Here is a 17,467-nt window from a genome sequence, read left to right on the forward strand (position 1 = left end):
AAGAAAGAAAATAAAATAATGAATTTAAAACACAGGAAGTATGGTATGCAAGCAACAACCAAACGTAATAAGGATAATACGCAGGTAATTTCCAGCTCTATCAATCGTAGCATCAATGAGCATAGTACGCAAGTCTTGAAAAGAATGGATACCAAGGAAACATCATCAACAAAGTCATACATCAAGCTACAAACAATAAGAAAACAAAAAAATCTATAGACATCCCTAAAATTACCCTACCTTACATCAAAGGTACCATTGATAAAATAGCCAAAATTCTTAATAAATATAACATCAACGTTGCTTTCACCCCCCCAAACACCATAAGGAAAATGATTGACTCTGTCAAGGATTCAATTGACCCAAAACAACACAAAGGAGTATATGTCATTTCATGCTCATGCGACAAAGAATACATAGGTGAAACTGGAAGGTCAGTGGTCATCAGACTAAAAAGAACACATGGCAGACATCCTAAGATATAGGACATCAAAATCGGACCTAACATAACATGCATGCTCCTCCTCTCACTATATTTGCATGGAGAACGCTAAACTCATTTAGAAAGAAGATCACTATCTAAAAAGAAGAATAAAAGAAGTTATAGAAATAGAGAAACGAAAAAATACCATGAATCGGGACGATGGTTTAAACTCAAAAACTCATGGAAACCATTATTAAAGAAAATATGCAATAGTCATAATGAGCTGACTTAAATCAAATCCTCCAACATATTACTATTAATAGCTCCAAACACATCATGTTTAAAGCATCTCAATAGTGATTGTGACCCCCTAATGATGGACTCACATTGAAGTATGAAATGTTGGGATAAAAAGCATAAACAAGTTTTTTCAACTTTTATCTTAAATAATCTCACTTGTATGGACTCTCTCTTTCACAAGATCAAGCCGATCAACAAAGATATCAACCAATTGTTAGTAATCAAATTGAAAAGCTAGATTTGATTCTTAGTTCCCAAATGGCTTAAGACATCAAATTCATCATGGTTCTACCTTAATATATACAATTTTTATCTTTTTACATTCATAAGACATGATAAATATCATATATCTTAAGTTGTTCATGTTTCTGATCAATACCATCATGTTGACAAAGGAAAATGACTTGACAACAATCAAGGGGTTCTCTCCAATATGAGGTCCCAATTAGACCTCCCATCATTTGGAATAAAAGACCAATACAAATTATGGGTTGGTAATAATTCTTGGTTTTGAGTGAGTGTTGTGAGATGTGCATGATTGTCACAATGGTGAGCTACAATTATGGAGCTAGCAATTATTTGAAATGCAGAAATGAGGTTATTCTAACCTATCTAAAGGGAAAGAAAAGAAAATGGAAGTAGCAAGCATAAAACAACAAAGATGTATAATCAAGGAAACAATTAGCTAATATCTTGAACAACACTATATGCTTAACTTATTAGAACCAAAAAAAAAAAAAAAATATTCAAATCCTAAACGAATAAGTAATCAGCATAGAAATCAATAGAATTGAAACCACAAGCAAGAAATTACAAAGCAATTCATAGATTAGTCCAAGAACTAGCAGTAATACATATCATGAGTACATACATAGATAAAATGCTTAAGAGTAGTTAGAAACATGAGCACCATGCATGTGAAGTGAAACTTTAGTAGTGGCCTTCAAGGATTCTCTATATTAACTAGCCAAAGAAATACATAACCACTAGATTCCAATCTCTAGTCTACAAATTATATCAACAAAACTTAAAAAATTGCAACATATTTTACAAATATTTTTACAACATTTATAGATTCACTTTGGGGAAAACATTTATGGATTCTGTCAATCACTGCCTCCTATGACTATAATGCTTCTATAAGGTATGTTATAACTCTTTCACTTTCCAAGATTTAAAAATATGATAAAAGGGAAAATATTTTGAAGCTTTCAGGAATGAGGTTGACCTATGTTACACTCTATTTGGATCTCTAATTGAAAACATCACAATGTCTTGGAGTTATACCACCTAGACTTCATAGTGTGAAGTAATCATTTTGTCTCTTCTGGATAGCTAGATTTCCATGCCTATGTGGTATTTTTTTGTACCTTGGGATAACATTAATACATCCTTCTTCAATGAAACCATGGTGAGTTCAAGGAAATGGGATACTTAATAAGATTTTTAGGTTTTCTCTAAAAGTTATATCAATAAAGATATTGGAGGACAACTTCTTTACTTTTAAAAATCTCTTCAAATTCATGGCTCATTTCTTTACTTGGTTTGGCTTCCCATCCTGTATTCTGAATGATGGAAATTATTAATTTTGTTGATGTGTGTCATTATTCCATTTGATTTGCAACATACAATTTTTCTTATAACTAAGGGTTTCACTCCTATGTTAGCTCCCAAAGTGGTCGTTGAAGGCTTGGTTTCAAGGCATGGATACCTATTCAAAAATAACAGGTTATAGTGGTGAGGAAACAATAAAACTGGCAAATTAAACATAGGGCGCATTCTTAACCATAATAGTTAATATATTCGAAACATTGACCTGGATGGCTATGTATTTTCTTATGGAGGGTTTTATTTTAGGGTTTTTGGGTAAGGGAACACTTGTTAATGTTCCCATTCTTGAAGAGATATAGTTGGTCAAGATTCATTCGAATAGATGAGAAAACTTGTTAGTGTGTGCATTCTTGAAGACATATAGTTGGTCAAGATTCATTCCAATAGATGAGCTAAGAACATTGAGATGCCTTTGTGGCATGAAACCCTAGGGGCTATAGTGAGGGGAAACCCGAGACAATTAAGAATGATCGTATCTAAATTTTGTTGGGGCCATGATAATAGGGATTTCATGAGTTTTTAGTTGCATGAATTCATCCTCTCTTTTTATTTGACTTTCACCCTCAATTAGGTCATTGTTACAAAAGGAAGGCCTAAGAAAAGGCATCACAAGTGAGAGAAAAACCTAAGGGAATTATCTTGAATCAATCTTGGAGCTCAAGGAGGTGTTATAGCACTATGTTGATGCTCAGTGCTACACTACAGAGGCATGACTAGAACACAAATTTAAGAAAAGAGTGGAATTTTGACCCTATAATGTTGTGAAGGAGGGAAAGGGGGAGCTATAACATAGTGAATATGGTTAAGGGAGAACTATATTGTAGCCTTATGGCTTATTTTCGTGCTATAACACTGTGAGGATGTCTGGTATAGCAATACAATAGTTGGAAGAGGAAAAATTTGGGGTAAAGACACCCAAAAAAGGCTTGTTTTGAAGTTGTAGTGTTGTAATAAGGGTTAGTGATGTGTTATAGTGTTGGAAAAAGGGTTAGTACTATGTTAAAAAAAGTCCAAAAGCACCAAAAGGTTCAATAAAACTCAATTTAGAACATTCCCTAAGGATTACCTTAGTATGCTAAAAGTTAGAGGGTGTCTTTGTGTTGTTGGACAATCCAAAAAGCCTTAGTTAAACTCATAATTTTTCCTCCATTATTTTAAGTCATTTAAGGGTTGATTATGACTCAAAATTGTTGGGTAGGCTGGGAAATATGACTACTTATTTGAATAGGTGGGTCCCCTAAATTCCCTCAAGGGCTAAGGCAATGAGAGGAATTGAGGAGGGTTGTTGTAGAAGCTACAACAATTGGTGAAACAATGACAAGACCTTGAACCTTTCATATGTATGGGAATATATTCTAGATCACGTAATTAATGTTCCTATAAGATGTATTGTTCTTTCCACAAAGGTACCACTATGGAGAATTGTGGGATGTTGAGTTACATGACTTCCCTTTTCTTGATTTCAATTGCAGCCTAGGGAAAAAACATAAAAGAAACACTCGTAACATGGGCCTACCTCTTCACTTTGGACTCAGATGTTTCAGAGACAATAATCCTTCAAAAGATGAAAAGCTCAAGTAATTAAGAATTAGTTTTTAGTGTTGCCCCATTACCAACATACATCCATAGCCAAAATGGAGTCACTAGAAATCACAAGCATCGCTTCGCTGCCATTGAACGTCTATCTTCCCGATGGAGTCACCATAAATCACAAGAATCACTTCACTACTAGTGAGAATCCATAGACCCAAAAAATATGCTTGTATGTCCGAGCTTCTCAAAAAAATATTATCAAGATTTTTCACCTTTTATTTTCTATTATAGATATTTATTTGTTATACTCTTTTCTCTTTATCTTTTTTTATAGGACCCATTAGCCACAAGGTAGATGAGTGGATCCTGAATGACAATCGACATGATTTCTTTATCAACTATAAAAGATTGCTTGCTATTGAAATGTCTCATTTGCATCATTCGAGGTGAGGCCATCGTTGAGATATTTTATGATACTCGAGGCTCTTCAACCAAATTAGGAGTTAGATCAGGGTACTCTTAGAATTTCCACTACTCACAGAGTGTTCCCCATCTGGTAGTGATTGTATTATCCATAGGCATAATTGTGAATATGATAATTTTTGAAACGGTCTCAAGAATCACACACAAATCCACGGTCTAACATGTTCTCTTCCTTAAAGAAATAGTTGGGTAAAAATATTGCCTATCAGGTAACTACATGGATTTCATCATCAAAACATAATTTATTTTTGTACAAGGAAAAAAGGAACAAGGTTGATTGGGAATAATAGAAATCACAGGAATAAAAGGCATAAATTAAACCTTAAAATGAAAGCAATAAGGCAAGTTTATTATATAAAGATAATAACAATTTTCATTTTCATGCAGGATAAATTTTCAGAATAGGATTAACCACATGGATAAGTTTAGTCATTGCTAACCTTCCTCTCACCAGTGTAAGTGTTAAGCCAAATTTGGTGTGACTACTATTCATTGAGGTAGATGACTTGGTGTTCTAAGTAGAAGTTGTAGATTGCTTAATATTTTGAGAGGAACTAGAATATACCTTGGAAGTGGACTTAGTAACCTTGACAATAGTCTACGGGGGTAGCTCCTGTCTAAGTAAAGGCATGCCTTTGGTAGGTGAGTGATTATCATGTGCTAGAACTTTACTACAAATTTTTTAATTCATTAGGGTTATCAGTGCCCTATGTTTCTCCCACTAAAATTTCCTCAATTTTTTAGGTATATGTATCCATTACCCAATACCACAGGAACATGGCTAACCCTTTAGTTGTTCCTTATTCTATTGTACTAGGTTCAACTTCAGTGTTAACGTATTGTGGACATGCCTTTTAAGAATTGTTGGCCTAATGATACGAGCATAATTTATAACAGCCCTGTGATCCAGGTGGATATTGGTGGCCACTCGCCTATTCCACCTACATCCCCCAGTCATTTTCATCTCTTTCCTTGTTCATTTCAGCATTTACTATTTTTAGTAGTTTTTCAGAACCTGAACTTCTAGAGTAGTTTTTCCCCCCTAAAAGATGTTTTTTTGGGGTCTGCAACAGGCCCGTAGTTGTAGGAAAGAGTTTGTGGTGAAAACTGTAGTACTCAGAGATACATTTCCAACAAGGTATCGTACGCGCCAAATGGAGATAATATGACCAAGTTACAACCCCAGGAAGTTGGCTTCCCAACTAACCCCAACAGGGCCCACAAAATCTTGGTGTTACATCTCTTAGGGTTAGGGTTTTGGTTGTTTAGGGATTTCTCATGTTTTCCAATAATAAATAGGCCCTTGATCCTCATTGTAACACAATTCAGAGGCATGTAGCTGCCACATCTCTTCTTAGAGATAAGCTACCATTGCTCGAGCTATCTTATTTCCATTCTGTTTGTAAGCATAGTTCAATATTTTTCTATTAATGAAATGAAGTGTTTTTTTGATGCATATTTGTGATTATGATTATATATGTAACTTGTTGCATTCCTGTTTAAGTTTGGATTAATGGTATTAGAGCGGTCTGCTCTTTCTCTATTTTTCTTTGCATGTCCCCAAAGAGGTCATGGTATAAGGATTAGGGCTTGATCTGGTTGAACCATTGCAAGATCAACCTCAAAAAACTCGACGAAATCCCATGGCAGAAGAAAATAAAGACATGGGGGCAAGAGATCCTTTCAAAATGTTGCTTGTGGAAGCCCTCGAGCGACAGAGGAACGCAATGATGGATAGCTTTGCCCAGATCCTTCAATGGATACCCACAGGTGATGCATCTTCATCCAACATCCACTCTAGAGGCACCACTCCTTTAAAGGTACAAGTTAACTTCGATATTCCCATATTCGAAGGTTTGATAGATGCATATGCCATAGATAAATGGTTAAATCTATTGGAAGGATATTTTTCAGTCCATGACTTTTCCAATCGGGAAAAGATTACCATTTCACTTCTTATAGCCACCCCACATGTCAAGGATTGGTGGGAAACCTACTGTGAACAAAAGGACGAGAGTGAACCCTCATTTTTTTCAGCCTCACCCACTTGGAATCCTTTCCAAGACACCATCAAGGAACAATATTACCCTATCGGGAGCTATGAAGACAAAAACATAAAATGGACCATGTTATGGCAGGGAAGGGACCAAGATGTGCTAGAGTTCACAAATACTTTCCACACCCTTTGCACGAAGCTAGGTATCAAGGATATTGAGTGGCATTTGGTGCTCAAGTACCACAGTTGTCTACACAAGTAAATCCAAGAAAAGATGGAGTTCTTGGACATTTCCTCGCTCAGCATGGCGTATCGGTATGCTTTCAAGATTGATCGTAAGCTTATAAAGAAGAAGCGAGACTTTGGATTTGCGAATCCAAAGCAAGGAAAAGGCACCCCCAAGCCATAGAAAAAATGACCAAGCTAAGATGGTGCTACCCAGGACATCCCGCTGAAGCCGCAAGAAAAGAACAACACCCTGAAGACGAAGGACATGGGAAAATGGTTTGAGTCCCATAAGAGCTCCACTCATAATACAAGTGAGTGTCAGGCCAAGCAGTCATTGGTGGCCGAGTTGAAGGCTTTTGAATCAGGCACAGGTTTCGAATTTGAATCAGAACCCGATAAGGGAACTGGTAAATGGAAGCAGATCATTGACGTGGAGCCCAGTGCCACCATGGCCACCACCAAGATCTAGAATATTGAGCCTAAATATCTAGAGGAGTGGGAACGCCTCTTCCACTCTCAGATGTGGGTGAAGGGTTCTCTGTTGTAGTTCATTTTCGACAGCGGGAGCCAAAAAACCCTAATTTCAGCAGATGTCATGAAGTGGCTGGGCCTAAATACAATATCACATCCACAACCATACACCATCAGGTGGCTTCACCAAGGATGAGATCTTCATGTCAGCTAGCAGTGTCACCTTCCCTACAACATCAAGCCCTTCATGGATGAGGTATTGTGTGACATTGCTCCTCTTAAAGTTTGTGATGTATTGTTAGGAAAACCATACTTGTTGAAGTGAAATGTTGTATATGAGTCTAGACCTCGCTCTGTGATGATTACTTTGGCTAATAAGTTGTACAAGATACCAGAGGTAGCCCCACATACCGCCATCTCTTTGATCACTACAAAGCAATGCAGTAATATCATTTCCCAGACTAGGAAATTTGTTTTCCTTATGATTCGGCCCCAAGGCAAGAAGAAGGTTGTTTCCATGGCTTCTAGGTAGGGCTCCTCTGCACAGTAGCAGTAGATGGACAAAGTCGTGGAGGAGTAAAAGGATATTTTCGCCTTAACCACAAGGGTACCTCTGCATTGTCATGTCAAAAACTCCATCGATCTGGCCCTGGGCGCACCGCTGCCCAACGGACTGATCTATCGATGCCCTATTCTAGAGAATTATGAGATCAAGAGGTAGATTCAGGAACTATTGCAAAAAGGGAAAATCAATCCAAGTTGATCACCTTCAGGGAGCCTGATTGTATTAGTATAGAAGAAGGATGGGACTTGGAGGCTTTGTATTGACTATCGGGCATTGAACAAGATCACTATCCAAAATATGTACCCAATCCTGTGGATTGATGACCTTCTGGACCAGCTCAAGGGGGCCAAATATTTCAGCAAGATTGACTTGAAGTCAGGTTATCACCCGAACCCTCTGATGTGTGAAAGACTGCCTTCAAATCCAAGAAGGGCCTTTTTGAATGGTTGGTCATACCATTCGGATTGATGAATGCCCCTACAACCTTCATGAGACTGATGGGAGACATCTTGCGAACCTTCACCAATGAATTTGTGGTGGTGAATTTAGATGACATCTTAATCTTCAACCATAGTTGGGAAGAGCACCTCCACCATATTCGATAGGTCCTTCAAAACCTGTGCCAACACAAGTTGTGTGCTAACTTGGAGAAATGCACCTTTGGCCTTACCCGTGTTCAATATATGGGGTACATCATTGATTAGAAGGGTGTACATGTGGACCCATCCAAGATATAAGTCATTCAGGATTGGCTAGCCCCAATTACTCTAACAGAGCTTCGCATGTTTTTGGGTCTTGCCAATTTCTACTGTAGGATCGTGTTGGGGTTCTCTCATTACACTTGGCCTTTAAGTCAAGTCACCAAGGGCGGAGTGAAAGAAAAGATTTTTTGGTCATAAACCCAACAACAAGAGTTCCCCATGTTGAAGAATCGCCTTTGTTATGCACTAGTGCTCACATTACCAGACCTGCAACAACCATTTGAGATTCAGACAGACGCCTCTGACTATTCTATTAGCGCGGTTCTTGCTAAGCATGGGCGTCCAGTGGCTTACCACAGTGAGACACTTCAGACACAGTCTGAAAGTACCCCACTTATGACAAATAAATGTATTCATTGTGTAGGCTTGCTTTCAAAGGAAGCATTACATTCTACGGAAGGAAACGGTCATCCACACAAACCACCGACCTCTATAGTTCATACAGACACAAGGGAAGTTGCAGAACGATCACCATCAGAAATGGTCCACCTATTTTCAACAATTCCATTTGAACATTAAGTATAAGAAGGGAAGCACCAATAATATTGTTGATTGCCTCAGCTGACCACTGGTCATGGCGCTGATCACTGTGCTCGACTCTTGTGGGCACGAGATATCAGGGTGGCTGCATCTTTACAAGAGTGATCCATGTTGGCATTATGATGCATGTGTTGTACTTGATGGAAACCCTCTCATAGAAGAACATCTCACTTATGTATAACTGGATGAATCTTCAGAAGAGATATCAGATGTGACTGATGGAGGATAGCTCAAAGGAATCAGATGATAGTTCTAAGTGTAACAAGTATCAGATGTGACTGATGGAGGACAGCTCAAAGGAATCAGATGATAGTTCTAAGTGTAACAAGTTAGCTTTGCCATCAAGTCCAAAGGGGGAGATTGTTGGCATTATGAGATAAGTGTTGTCCTTGATGGCAAACCACACTGATGACAAATCATAGTGCAGAAGGTCAGCAGCAAGGAATTGATGATCAGACTATAAGAAGAAGAGAAAATTCATATACGCAGGTTCATTAAGCCCAAGTCGCGTATACACGCTGGTTCGCTATATACCAAGTCGCGTATACGCAGGTTCGCTATATACCAAGTAGGGTATACACGCAGGTTAATGAACGGAAAAGAGCGTACGTGTCGGAAAGCTTACTTTTGGTCTGTGGTAGTTAGTCCTCGGTACTTGAGCCTATGTTTTTGGACCAAAGTATCTCGACAGACGTGTTGATCCCTAGTATTGAGTTGATGGTATTGTTTTACTATGGTTTTGGACCGTGGTATTATGAAAGGACTAAACCTATATAAGGAGAAGATCATTAGGCCAAAGTGTGTGAGTGAGAAATGAATATCTAATGAAGTGTGAGATCCAAATGCTGGTTATGGGTTGGTGATCTGAACCATGGTTTCACTCATGTGGAGGATGATGAACTATAGAACGGGATCTCAAGGCTTGGAATGATTATCTTCATATGGTTTGACTGTGGATAGACTAGATCTATTGACGCATGTTTATTATTATGATCTGGGTATGTTTTGATGTCTGATATAGCTGCGGAATTATAAGTTAGGATTTGCAGATCTGTATGCAGGTTGTCTTTGGCAAAAGAGCGTATACACGCAGGTTGGGTTTGTCCAAGTAGCGTATACAATGTGAAGTATGATATTTGAAGATGAAGTTGGATCTGGTTATTGTTATGTTGTCTATGTTGTTGACAGGGTTTCAGTGATTCAGTATTGGGTGATTCAGAGATTGATGATGCAGGTTGTTTTATGGATCCAGTATGAAAATGTATGAAACGTGGTCTCGGGAAGATCGTAGAGTTTAGTAGGCTGGCGCCTACGTACTGGTAAACATATCAGCCAGTACAAGAGCCAGGGGGTTGTAGCTCCCTTCCAGGAGCAGCTGGAGAACGAGTAAAGGTTGGAGCATTCTGTAGGCAGGCACCTACGTACTAGTAAATGGATCGGCTAGTACAAGAGCTAAGAGGGTTGTAGCCCTCTGCAGGTTGTAGCCTGCGTGCTGGTAAAGGACTGCACCAGTACATTGTAAAAGAAGTTTCTTATTAAAGGAAGATAGAAACAAATTGCAGCAGGTGGTTTCACCCACATTGGGTTTCCACCTTATATCATGGTGTTCATGTGTGTGGATTTTGTGTGATGATCTGTTCTGTTATACTGCACCTGTTTACTGTTAATATGGTTAATAATGTTTTGATGCATTTACTGAAGATAAGCTAACTGAATCATAAGATTTCTGGATATACGCTAGTTGCTTTAGACACAGTAGCGTATACACGCGGGTTCACTTAACTGAAGTAGCGTATATGTTTCTGATTATGGAAATGAAAAAGTTTGATTGATCTGATAATACTGATTCACCCCCCCCCCCCTCTCAGTATTATTTCCAACAATTGGTATCAGAGCCAGGTTCTTTGATAGAAGCTTGATCGCTTGAAGGAGATCCGTGGAACAATGGGAAAGAAGCTTAAGAAGAAAGCTCATAAGAAGAAGAAGACATCTCAGAAGGACTATGACAGTGGGAGAATCGATTGGGGATTAGGTATAAGAAGCTCTTCAGATTCAGAATCAGACTCAGAATCATTATCAGGTATGAATGTGTTATCCTCTGATGTTCCAGCTATATTTCCTTGTGAAAGAGATGGAAGTGATAGTGAAACTACTGAACTTGCTTTTATGGGTGAGCAAGAAAAGTATCAAATAGAGGCAGTATTTAGAAGGCTTACAGACAAAATTAAAGATCAACAAGATCTATTGAACAAAAGGGAATGTGCTTTCAAAGAAGAAGTTACCAAACTAAAAGCTCAATCAGAGGAAGGAAACAAGGTAAGAAAGTTACTCAAGGACAAGGAAAATCAATGTCAAAAGTTGCAGGGTGAAGTGACATCATTAAGAGATGAAGTCAACAAAAGAAGCACAACCATCAAGAAACTCAGAGATAGATCCAGTTACTATGAAAGTCTTGAAGCCACGATCCGCTCGCTAAAGAAAGATTTTGAAGAATCAAAGAAGCAGAATAAAGATCTACTCCAAGCTATTGAAAAACAGGTAAACGAAGATATCAGCTTAAAATCTCAACTAGAATGTGCCTCCCGAGTTCGTCAAATGCAGCAGGATCTGAATGAAGAACAAGAAAAGGAGATTCTCAAACTAAGGGAACAAATGGAAGAAGGAAGGAAAGCTGAAGAAGATTTGAAAAAGCAATCTCTTGAAAAGGAAGAACAGCTTCAGGTTGAGGTAAATATCTTGAAAGGTAAACTAGAAGAAAAGGATAAGCTTTTACGATTTCAAGATAGTTCTAAAGTCTTGGATGATATTCTTAGTAGTCAAAGGTCTCCTGCTATAAAGACTGGTCTTGGTTTCCATGAATCTGTTGAAGGTGAATCTAGTTCACAAGGTGAGGCAAGGAACTTTAAAGAGAAATCTAAAATGATCATCAAGGAAATAAGAGGTCAACCCCATCAACATTCAAGGAAAGAGATTCCTCATAGAAAATCTTTCACTCTTCCTATGAATAATGTTGAATGTTATGTATGTCATAACCTTGGACATGTTGCAGCTAGATGTAGAAGAAGAAGAGTTCAAGACCATCATACAAAAAGATCATCACATTCAAGGTACTTTAATGGATATTGCTTTGCTTGCAATATGTTTGGTCACAAAGCTGCTGATTGCTACAGGAGAAATATGAAACATGTAAGATGTTATGCATGTAACAAGCTTGGACATATAGCAAAGGAATGCAGGAACAAAGCACGGACTTCACACCAAAAGGAGAAAACAACATCACACTTGAAGATATGGAAGAAGAAGGAAGTACAGACAGAAAGATGTGGCACAACACAAAATACTCAGGTTCAGCACAACACAGACATAATAAACTCAGAGGGAGCTGAAGGTGTAAAACTTCAGTGTCCTGAAACTCATACGCAAGTTTCATAAATGGAAGTCGCGTATATACGCGAGTTATACACTGCAAAGTCGCGTATATGTCAGTCTGTGGAAAAGCAGTGGGGACAGGCTCAGAAAAGGGGTCTGATATGATTCAATCCAGTATCTGCTCTATTGGTTAACAGTTACAGTCTGCTGAGAATGTCTTGAAATGTCTTGATACTTGTAAGATGCTAGAAGTGTTTTAATCCTAACTTGATGATGATGATGTCTTGATGCTTACTACTGATGTATGCATGTTCAGATCTAACAGCAAACAGATGGCACAGGTTGAGGGGGAGAATATGCCCTTAATATTGCATTGTTGGCATTATGGTTGATAGTCCTTGGTGATGATGCTTATATGGCTAAATGATATATCTCGCTATGATATGGTTATGAGTTGTCCATGATATGATTCTTGTGGTTACATAGTTGATGTTCAGATCAGATTTATGGTTGATTCTTTGATAATGCATATATGGTGCTTACATAGTGATCTTCATAAGGATAAGGAGAAGTACAAAGCTTGAATACACATCTTCCTCACTTGATGATGAGTCACTCTTATGCTATTGTCATCATATGCATAAAGATCATACAGTTATGATGCAGGCACTCATGTGGATAAGGATTGTTGCTGTTGATGATATCAAGAAGTTTTGTCAAAAGAGCTTGAGCTCAAGATACATAGTGCTGATACATGGATGACTACTCAAAAGTTGCCTTGTTGGAGACATGATGATGAGTTCTTATCTATATGATGATAGGTTGATACTTACATATGATGGTTGATGCAGATGTTCCCAAGTAATGATACTTGGAGCATGTAGATCTTGACGTTGATGTAATGACTATAGTGGTGTCACATATAATGTGAATGATTTCATGATGATGTTTAAAAGGAGGAGTTGACTTCTATGTTCAGACATACATTGTTGCAGGACATTTACAGGTTGCTGATATGGAAATAGTTGTACGCGAGTTTCATAAGGCCTATCCGCGTATATACGCTTGTTTATGTGGATGCAGACGCGTATATGGAGTTTTGAAGGAAATCAGCAGGGACAGATGTTGGTTGCAGAGAGTCTGATATGGGTCTGACAGAGACCATCTGGCACAGGTTCAGGGGGAGCTGATAATCTTCCAATGATGCATTGTTGGCATTATCTTAGAAGCTTTTGGTTCTAGTTCACATTTGTTGTTGGTTTCAGGTGGAACAAAGGCGAAAGGAGAACAGAAGGATCTCTTGGTTGCTGCTCTGAATGGTGATTGACAGATGCTGCCAATATCAGTTATTGGTGACATTCATAAGTCTTGCTCTAGATATTTCGTCTCTATGACATATATCTCTTTTGTGGTATCTCTTTCATGGTGTCAAGGTCATGTAACGGCCTATTTTGGTTTCCCCACTATGCCTGGGATGATTGATGCAATGTGATTGGTTGTCATATGTAAACTTTTGATGTATCCCCACTTGGTTGGGTGGATGAGTCAATTTTTTTGTATATCCTCACTTAGTTGAGAGATGGATGTATGTATGAGTCTTTGGTGATAGGAAGGTATTTTATGATGTATAGAGTTATGTTCTTCTTTAAGAACATCTTTTGCAGATCTTGCCTACAGTCAGGAAGAGCATGAACAGCACACTTCAGCAGTACAGAGACTCGACATGTACTCAGGGGGAGCATGGACAGATTGGTACACTTTGGCATATACAAAGGGGGAGATCATTCAAAGATTTTAACAGATACTCAGGGGGAGTATGGACAACGAAATGTTCAGCAAAGGAAGAGAACATCTTGGTCCACCCTTTGCCCTTGATGTCAAAGGGGGAGAGTGATTTGGTGTAGTTGCCATCAAGTCCAAAGGGGGAGATTGTTGGCATTATGATGCATGTGTTGTACTTGATGGCAACCCTCTCATAGAAGAACATCTCACTTATGTATAACTGGATGAATCTTCAGAAGAGATATCAGATGTGACTGATGGAGGATAGCTCAAAGGAATCATATGATAGTTCTAAGTGTAACAAGTATAAGATGTGACTGATGGAGGACAGCTCAAAGGAATCAGATGATAGTTCTAAGTGTAACAAGTTAGCTTTGCCATCAAGTCCAAAGGGGGAGATTGTTGGCATTATGAGATAAGTGTTGTCCTTGATGGCAAACCACACTGATGACAAATCATAGTGCAGAAGGTCAGCAGCAAGGAATTGATGATCAGACTATAAGAAGAAGAGAAAATTCATATACGCAGGTTCATTAAGCCCAAGTCGCGTATACACGCTGGTTCGCTATATACCAAGTCGCTTATACGCAGGTTCGCTATATACCAAGTAGGGTATACATGCAGGTTAATGAACGGAAAAAAAGCGTACGTGTCGGAAAGCTTACTTTTGGTCCGTGGTAGTTAGTCCTCGGTACTTGAGCCTATGTTTTTGGACCAAAGTATCTCGACAGATGTGTTGATCCCTATTATTGAGTTGATGGTATTATTTTACTATGGTTTTGGACCGTGGTATTATGAAAGGACTAAACCTATATAAGGAGAAGATCATTAGGCCAAAGTGTGTGAGTGAGAAATGAATATCTGATGAAGTGTGAGATCCAAATGCTGGTTATGGGTTGGTGATCTGAACCATGGTTTCACTCATGTGGAGGATGATGAACTATAGAACGGGATCTCAAGGCTTGGAATGATTATCTTCATATGGTTTGACTGTGGATAGACTAGATCTATTGACGCATGTTTATTATTATGATCTGGGTATGTTTTGATGTCTGATATAGCTGCGGAATTATAAGTTAGGATTTGCAGATCTGTACGCAGGTTGTCTTTGGCAAAAGAGCGTATACACGCAGGTTGGGTTTGTCCAAGTAGCGTATACAATGTGAAGTATGATATTTGAAGATGAAGTTGGATCTGGTTATTGTTATGTTGTCTATGTTGTTGACAGGGTTTCAGTGATTCAGTATTGGGTGATTCAGAGATTGATGATGCAGGTTGTTTTATGGATCCAGTATGAAAATGTATGAAACGTGGTCTCGGGAAGATCGTAGAGTTCAGTAGGCTGGCGCCTACGTACTGGTAAACATATCAGCCAGTACAAGAGCCAGGGGGTTGTAGCTCCCTTCCAGGAGCAGCTGGAGAACGAGTAAAGGTTGGAGCATTCTGTAGGCAGGCACCTACGTACTAGTAAATGGATCGACTAGTACAAGAGCTAAGAGGGTTGTAGCCCTCTGCAGGTTGTAGCCTGCGTGCTGGTAAAGGACTGCACCAGTACATTGTAAAAGAAGTTTCTTATTAAAGGAAGATAGAAACAAATTGCAGCAGGTGGTTTTCACCCACATTGGGTTTCCACCTTATATCATGGTGTTCATGTGTGTGGCTTTTGTGTGATGATCTGTTCTGTTATACTGCACCTGTTTACTGTTAATATGGTTAATAATGTTCTGATGCATTTACTGAAGATAAGCTAACTGAATCATAAGATTTCTGGATATACGCTAGTTGCTTTAGACACAGTAGCGTATACACGCGGGTTCACTTAACTGAAGTAGCGTATATGTTTCTGATTATGGAAATGAAAAAGTTTGATTGATCTGATAATACTGATTCACCCCCCCCCCCCCCCACCCCCTCTCAGTATTATTTTCAACAATCCAAAATTCGACAGCATGTACCAGACACTCCTGGAAGGGAAGCAAGTTCCAAATTTTACTGTGTTCCTTCAAGTGAGCTTGCCAAGATGATTTTGGAGGCACACTGCAGTCGGGTCGTTGGACATTTCAAAGTAGAGAAAATAGTGGTAGTATTGTAGAAGTATTTTTATTGGCTGAAACTTCGTCAGGATGTTGGGAAATACATTAGATATTGCATTTCCCATGCCATTACCAAACCAACCATAAAGAAGAAAGGCCTATATACTCCTCTACCTACTCATAGTCAGCCTTGGGAATCTGTCTCCATGGATTACATGTTGGGCCTTCCTTCTACTAAGCACAACAATGATTTCATTTTCGTGGTCGTCAACAGATTCTCTAAGATGGACATCATGCCACGCTGCAAGAAGAGTATCACAACAGAGGACACTACTAAGCTCTTCTTTGAGCGAGTATGGGTACACTTTGGTATCCCACATTCCATTGTCTTAGATCAGGACAACAAATTCCTGAGTGCATTTTGGTCAAGTCTCTGGTTGATGCTGGATACAAAACTTACTAAGTCCACGACTTTCCATCCCCAAACTAATGGTCAAACAGAGGTTGTAAGTAGGACGATCGTACACATTATGTGCATGTACAACTTGAAGAATCCACGCATGTGGGATGAAATTCTCCCCTATGTCCAACACAGCTACAACATAGCTCTTCACGGCTCAATGGGCCACAAACCCTTTCAGGTAGGGGTTGGGATTTCAGCCATTATGCCCCATTGATGTGGCCATACCATTTGCAGCCACTCAGGTAGATTTGGTTCACGTTCAGTCCAAAGCAGAAAGGGCTAATAACTTCATTGAGCGCATTCAACACATCCTCCAGTAGGTCCATGATATATTGGATAGAGCCAATGCTAAGTAAAATCAGTGCCATGATTGGCATCGAGTGTCGCACAAGTTCTAGGTGGGCGAAAAGGCTTGGCTACATTTGCAGAAGGATCACCTTGATGGACCTCACCACAAGCTTCACCTGCTCCGATATGGGCCATACACCATCACCAAGGCCGTCGATGACAATGCCTTTGAGCTCAGCATCCTATTGTTCCTTGATATGCACCCAATGTTCAATGTAGATCACCTTCGACCATACTTTCCACCATTGTTGGACACATCTGACATTGCAGAACAATGCACACCAACAGAGCTCAACCTGGACTGCATGGAACAAGCCACAATTGATTAGATCGTGGACACACATATCAAGAACACTCACCAGTAGAGGATACAACTATATCAAGTTGTCAAAGCAAGCCAACTCCTTCACCAGGGCAAGTGGTTCACCAGGGACCAGGTTCAACAAAAGTTTCCTCACCTCATGGAGGCTCTGCACGAAATGGGGACCATTGCTTCCTAAGGGGGGAGGAATGAACCAAGTGGATATTGGTGGCCACCCGCCTATTCAACCTAGACCCCC

Source organism: Pinus tabuliformis, chromosome J, assembly GCF_031772625.1.
Source record: "Pinus tabuliformis cultivar Carrire ecotype Pingquan chromosome J, CPIR1, whole genome shotgun sequence".
Classification (NCBI taxonomy): Eukaryota; Viridiplantae; Streptophyta; class Pinopsida; order Pinales; family Pinaceae; genus Pinus; species Pinus tabuliformis.